The sequence below is a fragment of the Geotrypetes seraphini genome, chromosome 2, assembly GCF_902459505.1.
Source record: "Geotrypetes seraphini chromosome 2, aGeoSer1.1, whole genome shotgun sequence".
Taxonomy (NCBI): Eukaryota; Metazoa; Chordata; class Amphibia; order Gymnophiona; family Dermophiidae; genus Geotrypetes; species Geotrypetes seraphini.
In genome coordinates this window covers 232,958,749-232,966,309 of record NC_047085.1, presented here as the reverse complement: position 1 = coordinate 232,966,309, position 7,561 = coordinate 232,958,749, and positions in this window count along the sequence as shown.

Genomic DNA, 7,561 nt, shown 5'->3' with positions numbered 1-7,561 from the left:
GCTATTCTTAGGTTCTTACTGTAATTTAAAACTGTTCCCCACCTCCTCTGATTAAACATAGTAAATGACAGCCGATAAAGACTTGAATTGTCCATCCAGTCTGCCCATTAGTTATACCTATTAAAAATTCATGATTAATTTAACTTGTCTCTTCTTTGATATTTCTGGGTCATAGACTGTAAAGTCCACCTGGTATTGTCCTAAGTTCCAAATGCTGAAGTCGCCATCCAAGTTCACTCCAGCCTATCCAACCATCCTGTTTGCAGGATATGTACCATAAAGTCTGTCAAGTAACATCCTCATGTTCCAAGTTGGTGGAGTTCCCATTGATGCCCTCCCCAGCCCATCCTACACCAAATCACCAAATATGGGACAGAGACCATGCAAGTCTGTCTAGTACCGTTCTTAGTTCTTTAATTTACATCCTTCATTTTCTAATTATGTTTACCCCATGCTTTTTTGAATTCCATCACCATTTTCCTCTCCACCACTTCCCTCGGGAGGGCATTCCAGGCATAAAAAATAATTTTCTAACCTCAAATTATGCCCTTTAGTTTTATCATTTTCTTTTCTCTGGAAAAGATTTGGTTCTATATTAATACCTTTCAAGTATTTAAACATTTGTATCATATCTCCCCTGTACCTCCTCTCTTCCAGAATATACATATTTAAATCTTCCAGTCTCTTCTCATACTTGTTTTGTTTCAAACCCCTTACCATTTTCATCAACCTCCTCTTCAAGTGTTTTTATATCCTTTACCAGATACAGCCTCCAAAACTGAACACAATACTCAAAGTGTGGCCTCAGCAATGACCTATACAGGGACATCAACACCTCCCTTCTTCTGCTGGTTACACCTCTTTCTATACAGCCTAGCATCCTTCTGGCTACAGCCACTGCCTTATCACACTGATGCTTTTAGATCCTCCAACACAATCACCCCAAGGTCCCTCTCTCTGTCATTGCTTATCAGCCTCTCACATCCCAGCACATATAGTTCCCTTGGATTTCTACCCCCTAAATGCATCACTCTGCACTTCTTTGCATTGAATTTTAGTTGTCAGACCTTAGACCATTATTCTCACTTTTGCAGATCCTTTTTCATGTTTTCCACTCCCTCCGGAGTATCTACTCTGTTACAAATCTTGGTATCATCTGCAAAATACTAACCTTACCTTCTAACCCTTCAGCAATGTCGCTCACAAACATATTGAACAGAATCGATCCCTGAGACACTCCACTACTCACCTTTCCCTCCTCCAAGCAAATTCCATTAACCACCACCTTCTGGCATCTGTCTGTCAACCAGCATCTAATCCAGTTCACCACTTTGAGGCCTAACTTCAGCCCATGGAATTTAAGAGCCTCCTCATGAGGAACTGTGCCAGAGGCTTTGCTGAAATCTAAGTAAATTACATCTAGTGCACATCCTTGATTTACCTTTAGTAAACCCATATTGTTGCAGATTGGTGTAGTCCATTAGATTCTGAGCATTTCCCTATCCTTTCCTTCAGCAAAGTTGCCATTATTTTTCCAATAACTGAAGTGAGGCTTACCGGCCTGAAGTTTCATGCTTCATCTCTGTAACCACTTTTGTGAAGAGGGACCACATCCACTCTTCTCCAGTCCTGTGTAACCTCTCCCATCTCTAAAGATTTATTGAACAAATTTTTAAGATGACCCGCCAGAACCTCTCGAAGCTCCCTCAATATCCTGGGATGCAGCCCGTCCCCTCCCCTAGCTTTGTCTATCTTCAGTTTTTCAAGTTGTTCATAAACACATTCTTTTGTGAAGTGCTGTAATCCACTCCATTTTCAGGTGTAACTTTACTAACCAATCGTTTTCTTCTGTGAATACCAAACAGAAGTATTTGTTTAGCATGTTTGCTTTGTCCTCATCACTCTTCTGCCTTGCATGAGGCTCTGGATACAGCGTTCAAACTAAACGTAATTTTTGCACTGCGCCCATGGCCTGCTCAACCTTCACGTTGACTTCCTGTCTATATTAATAATAAAAATAATAATTTATTTCTTATATACCGCTATATCGTGAAGTTCGAAGCGGTTTACAATAAAGATACATTTTGACAGTACATGGGATAGAAACGGTTTACAATAAAGATAAGTTTAGTCAGTACATGGGATGCAAGTGGTTTACAGTAAAGATGCATTTTGTTAGTACATGGGATACAAGTGGGTTACAGTAAAGATACATTTTGCCAGTACATGGGATACAAGTGGGTTACAATACAAGTGGTTTACTATCAAGGTGCATTTTGTCAGTGCATGGGATACAGGTGGGTTACAATAAAGATACGTTTTGTCAGTACATGAGATTCAAGGTGGAAAGTATAATTAGTTATCCCAGGACAAGCAGGCAGCATATTCTTAACGTATGGGTGACGTCACCGACGGAGCCCCGGTACGGACCTTTTAACTAGAAAGTTCTAGTTGGCCGCACCGCGCATGCGCGCGTGCCTTCCCGCCCGACGGAGGAGTGCGTGGTCCTCAGTTTCTTCGTTTCCGCGGAGCGAAGAAGACGCATGTGTTTTCAACGGTCGTTGAAAAACTAATTTTTGCCTTCCCGCTCGCGTAGTTTTTCGATTTTTTTTATTTTTCTCCTTCGGATTACCTTTATTTTACTTTCAAAAAAAAAACTCGTCGAGTTTTCCTTCAGGCCGGCCCCGGCGGGGCCTGTTGCCACCATACAGGCCTCCGACTTCGATTTTGCGGAGGCCATGTTTCCCTTCATGCCCCCCCAACCGGGCTTTAAGAAGTGCCAACGGTGTGCACACCCGATCTCTCTCACCGACCCGCACAATTGGTGCCTGCAGTGCTTGGGTCCGGAGCATCGGGCTGACACCTGCATCCGCTGTGCGACTCTTAAAAAGCGCACATTGAAAAATAGGCAGATCCAGCAAAATATTCTCTTCGGCACCGGATCTGCCATGGAACCTGCCGCGACGTCGACGGCATCTCAAAAGTCGGCACCGACTACTTCGACGATGCCAGATCCTTCTTCGGGGTCGCTGGCCCCAGGTAAGCCGGCTAAGAAGCCTTCCACTTCCCTTGAGCGCCCTCCTGCCACAGTTGCGACGCCAGTTCTTCCGGCACCGCACCGACCCCGCAAACGCTCCGCTCCGATATCGGTGAGTGCCTCGTCATCGGCCTCCTCATCGCCGGAGCGTAGAGCGGCACCTATGGTACCAAAGAAGAAAAAAGCGGTACCGGTGCCTCCCCTGGACGACCGCATCGCGGCCATACTCCAGACCCAATTACAGGAGCAGCTGCAGCAACAACTGTAGGACCGGTCCGAGCCTCGCACGATTCCATCGGTGTTGACCCCCTCGGTACTGCTTAACACATCCATGCCGGTGCTCTCGGCTGAACCACACCGTTCCCAACCTGCGGTACAGGCCCGTTCTAATGCCGACCCTTCCCTGTACCAGGAACGACACCGGTCTTCCTCTCCCGGTACCGCCTCGGTACGCTCGGGCAAGTCTCTCTCTAAGACCCGCCATGCCGAGCCTTCCACACCGTTGACCCGCCGTGCACACCCCGACATCAGGGACCCTGACTTATGCGAAGAATCCCCACACGGTACCGAGGACGATGCTTCCTCGACGGACGAGGAACCCTCAACGATTGACACCGGTTCAAAGCCTGAGCAATCCTCTTTTACCAAGTTCCTCAGGGAGATGTCGGCTGCTCTTTCCATCCCTTTAGAGTCCGACTCTAAAAAGTTCCAGGCTTTCCTCGATGCCCTGGACTTGGAGCAACCTCCCAAGGAATTCCTTAAGTTACCCGTCCACGACATCCTACGGGAAACTTTTTATAAAAACTGGGAGAACCCCCTCACTGTCCCCGGGGCCCCTCGCAAACTGGATAGCTTGTACCGGGTCATTCCAATCCCAGGGTTTGACAAGCCTCAATTGCCCCATGAATCTCTCCTGGTGGAGTCCACCTTAAAGAAGACTCAGGGCTCCAGTGTCTATGCTTCCACCCCTCCTGGCAGAGAGGGTAAAACGATGGATAAATTTGGCAAGCGCCTTTTCCAGAATGCCATGCTGGCCAACAGGGCAAATAATTACACCTTTCACTTCTCCTTCTATATGAAGCATCTGGTGCAACAACTCTCCTCCTTACAAAAATACATTCCTGAACGTAAGGTCCCTGTTTTCCAACAACAAATTTCCAGTCTGCTCCAACTTTGGAAATTCATGGTACGCTCCATTTATGACTCATTTGAGCTGACCTCTAGAGCATCTGCCATGGCTGTTGCCATGCGGCGTCTGGCCTGGCTGAGAGTTTCTGACCTCGACATTAACCATCAAGACCGCCTGGCTAACGCACCTTGTCTTGGTGACGAACTCTTCGGGGAATCCCTGGACTCAACCACCCAGAAACTCTCAGCACACGAGACTAGGTGGGACACTCTAGTCAAACCCAAAAAGAAGACTCCGCCTGTTCGCCCCTACAGACAGCAGTCCTCTTACCAACGCAGGTTCTCGGCCAGGCCTCTCAACCCGCCTCAGCAGCAGCCTCGCCGTCCACGACACCAGCAACAATCTCAGGCTCGTTCCCAGTCTCATCAGCCTGCCAAGCCCCTCCCTCCGTCAAAACCATCTCAACCCTTTTGACTCCTTTCTCCAGGGCATAGCCAGTCTCCCACCATCATTGCCTCTTCCTCAACCTATCGGAGGACGCCTCCAACTCTTCCTCAGCCGTTGGGAGGTCATCACATCAGACCAATGGGTCCTCAACATCATTCGCCACGGCTACTCTCTCAACTTCCAGACTCTTCCACCAGACAATCCTCCCATAGAGTCTGCTTCTCACTCCTCCCAATCCCTCCTCCTCCTGGGGTTCGAGATCAACTACCCCAAGTCGCACCTACTTCCCACACAGTGACTTCAGTTCATTGGTGCAGTTCTCGACACCACTCTGATGGGGGCGTTTCTCCCCTCCGACCGACAACGGACCCTGCTCCACCTCTGTCGTCAGGTGCTCCTTCATCATTCCATCCCAGCTCGGCAGATGATGGTCCTCCTGGGCCACATGGCCTCGACGGTCCATGTGCTCCCTCTGGTGCGACTCCACCTCAGGACACCTCAGTGGACTCTAGCCAACCAATGGTCACAGACCACGGATCCTCTTTCTCATCCCATCTCTGTGACATCGTCTCTTCAGCAATCTCTTCAATGGTGGTTGAACTCCTCCAATCTTTCCAGGGGTCTACTCTTTCATCTGCCCCCTCACTCCATGATCATAACCACGGATGCCTCCCCCTATGCATGGGGAGCTTACCTGGGAGATCTTCGCACCCAGGGACTCTGGACCCCCCAGGAGCGTCAACATCACATCAATTTCCTGGAACTCAGGGCCATGTTCTATGCTCTCAAGGCCTTCCAGCACCTTCTCTACCCTCAGGTTCTTCTCCTGTGCACAGACAACCAAGTCGCCATGTACTACATAAACAAGCAAGGCGGCACCGGATCTCCCCTCCTCTGTCAGGAGGCCATCCGCATCTGGACTTGGACCATGGCCCACAGTCTCTTCCTCAAGGCTGTCTATTTCCAAGGCGAACAGAATTCCCTGGCCGACAACCTCAGCCGCATCCTTCAACCTCACGAGTGGACTCTGGATCCTCCCACACTCCGCTCCATCTTTGCTCAGTGGGGCACTCCTCAGGTGGACCTCTTTGCAGCTCCTCACAACCATCAGCTGCCCCAGTTCTGCTCCAGACTCTTCTCTCCTCATTGTCTGGCCCCGGATGCATTCCTTCTCAACTGGACGGATCGGTTCCTCTATGCCTTTCCTCCACTGCCTCTGATGTTGCGGACGTTATTCAAACTCCGCAGGGACAGAGCCACCATGATTCTCATCGCCCCTCGGTGGCCTCGCCAACACTGGTTCTCCCTCATGCTCCAGCTAAGCTCCAGAGAACCCATCCCTCTGCCTGTGTTTCCTACTCTACTTACGCAGCAGCATCAGTCTCTACTACATCCCAATCTGTCTTCGCTCCACCTGACAGCTTGATTTCTCTTGGGCTGACCTCTCCAGAGAATCTGTCTCAGCCTGTCCGTCGTATTTTGGATGCCTCCAGGAAACCGGCCACCCTCCAATGTTACCATCAGAAGTGGACCCGGTTCTCCTCTTGGTGTCTCCTACATCACCACGATCCCACCTCTTTGGCAGTGGAAACTGTTCTGGACTATTTGCTCTCTCTGTCCGACGCTGGCCTCAAGTCTACCTCAATCAGAGTCCACCTCAGTGCCATCACTGCGTTTCATGAGCCTATCCTTGGAAAACCTCTCACGGCTCACCCACTGGTTTCACGGTTCATGAGAGGCCTCTTCAATGTCAAACCACCTCTGAAGCCTCCTCCAGTCGTCTGGGACCTGAATGTGGTTTTAGCTGCCCTCATGAAACCTCCTTTTGAGCCTCTGGCCACAACTTCACTCAAATTTCTTACCTGGAAGGTTCTTTTCCTCATTGCCATCACCTCTGCCAGGAGGGTTAGTGAGCTGCATGCACTGGTCGCCGACCCACCTTTCACTGTTTTTCACCATGACAAGGTGGTTCTGCGTACCCATCCTAAATTCCTTCCCAAGGTGGTCTCGGAATTTCACCTCAACCAGTCCATTGTGTTGCCTGTCTTTTTCCCTAAGCCCCATTCTCATCCTGGGGAACAGGCATTGCACTCGCTGGACTGTAAGCGTGCCCTTGCCTACTACCTTGACCGTACCAGGGCTCACCGCTCGTCTCCTCAGCTTTTTGTCCTTCGACCCTAACTGTCTGGGTCGTCCTGTCTCTAAACGGACGCTTTCCAACTGGCTTGCTGCCTGCATTGCGTTCTGTTATGCTCGGGCCGGTCTCTCACTGGAAGGTGCTGTCACGGCCCACAGGGTCAGAGCTATGGCTGCTTCTGTGGCTTTCCTCCGTTCCACACCCATCGAGGAAATCTGCAAGGCTGACACTTGGTCCTCAGTTCACACGTTCACTACTCACTACTGTCTAGATACCTTCTCCAGACGGGATGGGCACTTCGGCCAATCTGTATTGCACAATTTATTTTCATAATGGCCAACCATCCCCCCCTCCCTCTCTGTTAGCTTGGAGGTCACCCATACGTTAAGAATATGCTGCCTGCTTGTCCTGGGATAAAGCACAGTTACTTACCGTAACAGGTGTTATCCAGGGACAGCAGGCAGATATTCTTACGTCCCACCCACCTCCCTGGGTTGGCTTCTTAGCTGGCTTATCTTAACTGGGGACCACGCACTCCTCCGTCGGGCGGGAAGGCACGCGCGCATGCGCGGTGCGGCCAACTAGAACTTTCTAGTTAAAAGGTCCGTACCGGGGCTCCGTCGGTGACGTCACCCATACGTTAAGAATATCTACCTGCTGTCCCTGGATAACACCTGTTAAGGTAAGTAACTGTGCTTTTCGGACCTTGGAATTAGGACTGAGATGTTATATAGGTTATTAATCGTAAATAACCGTTTTAGATCATTTTTGACAGCTGCATGTACATCTCTCAAAGCCACAGCAGAGGGCT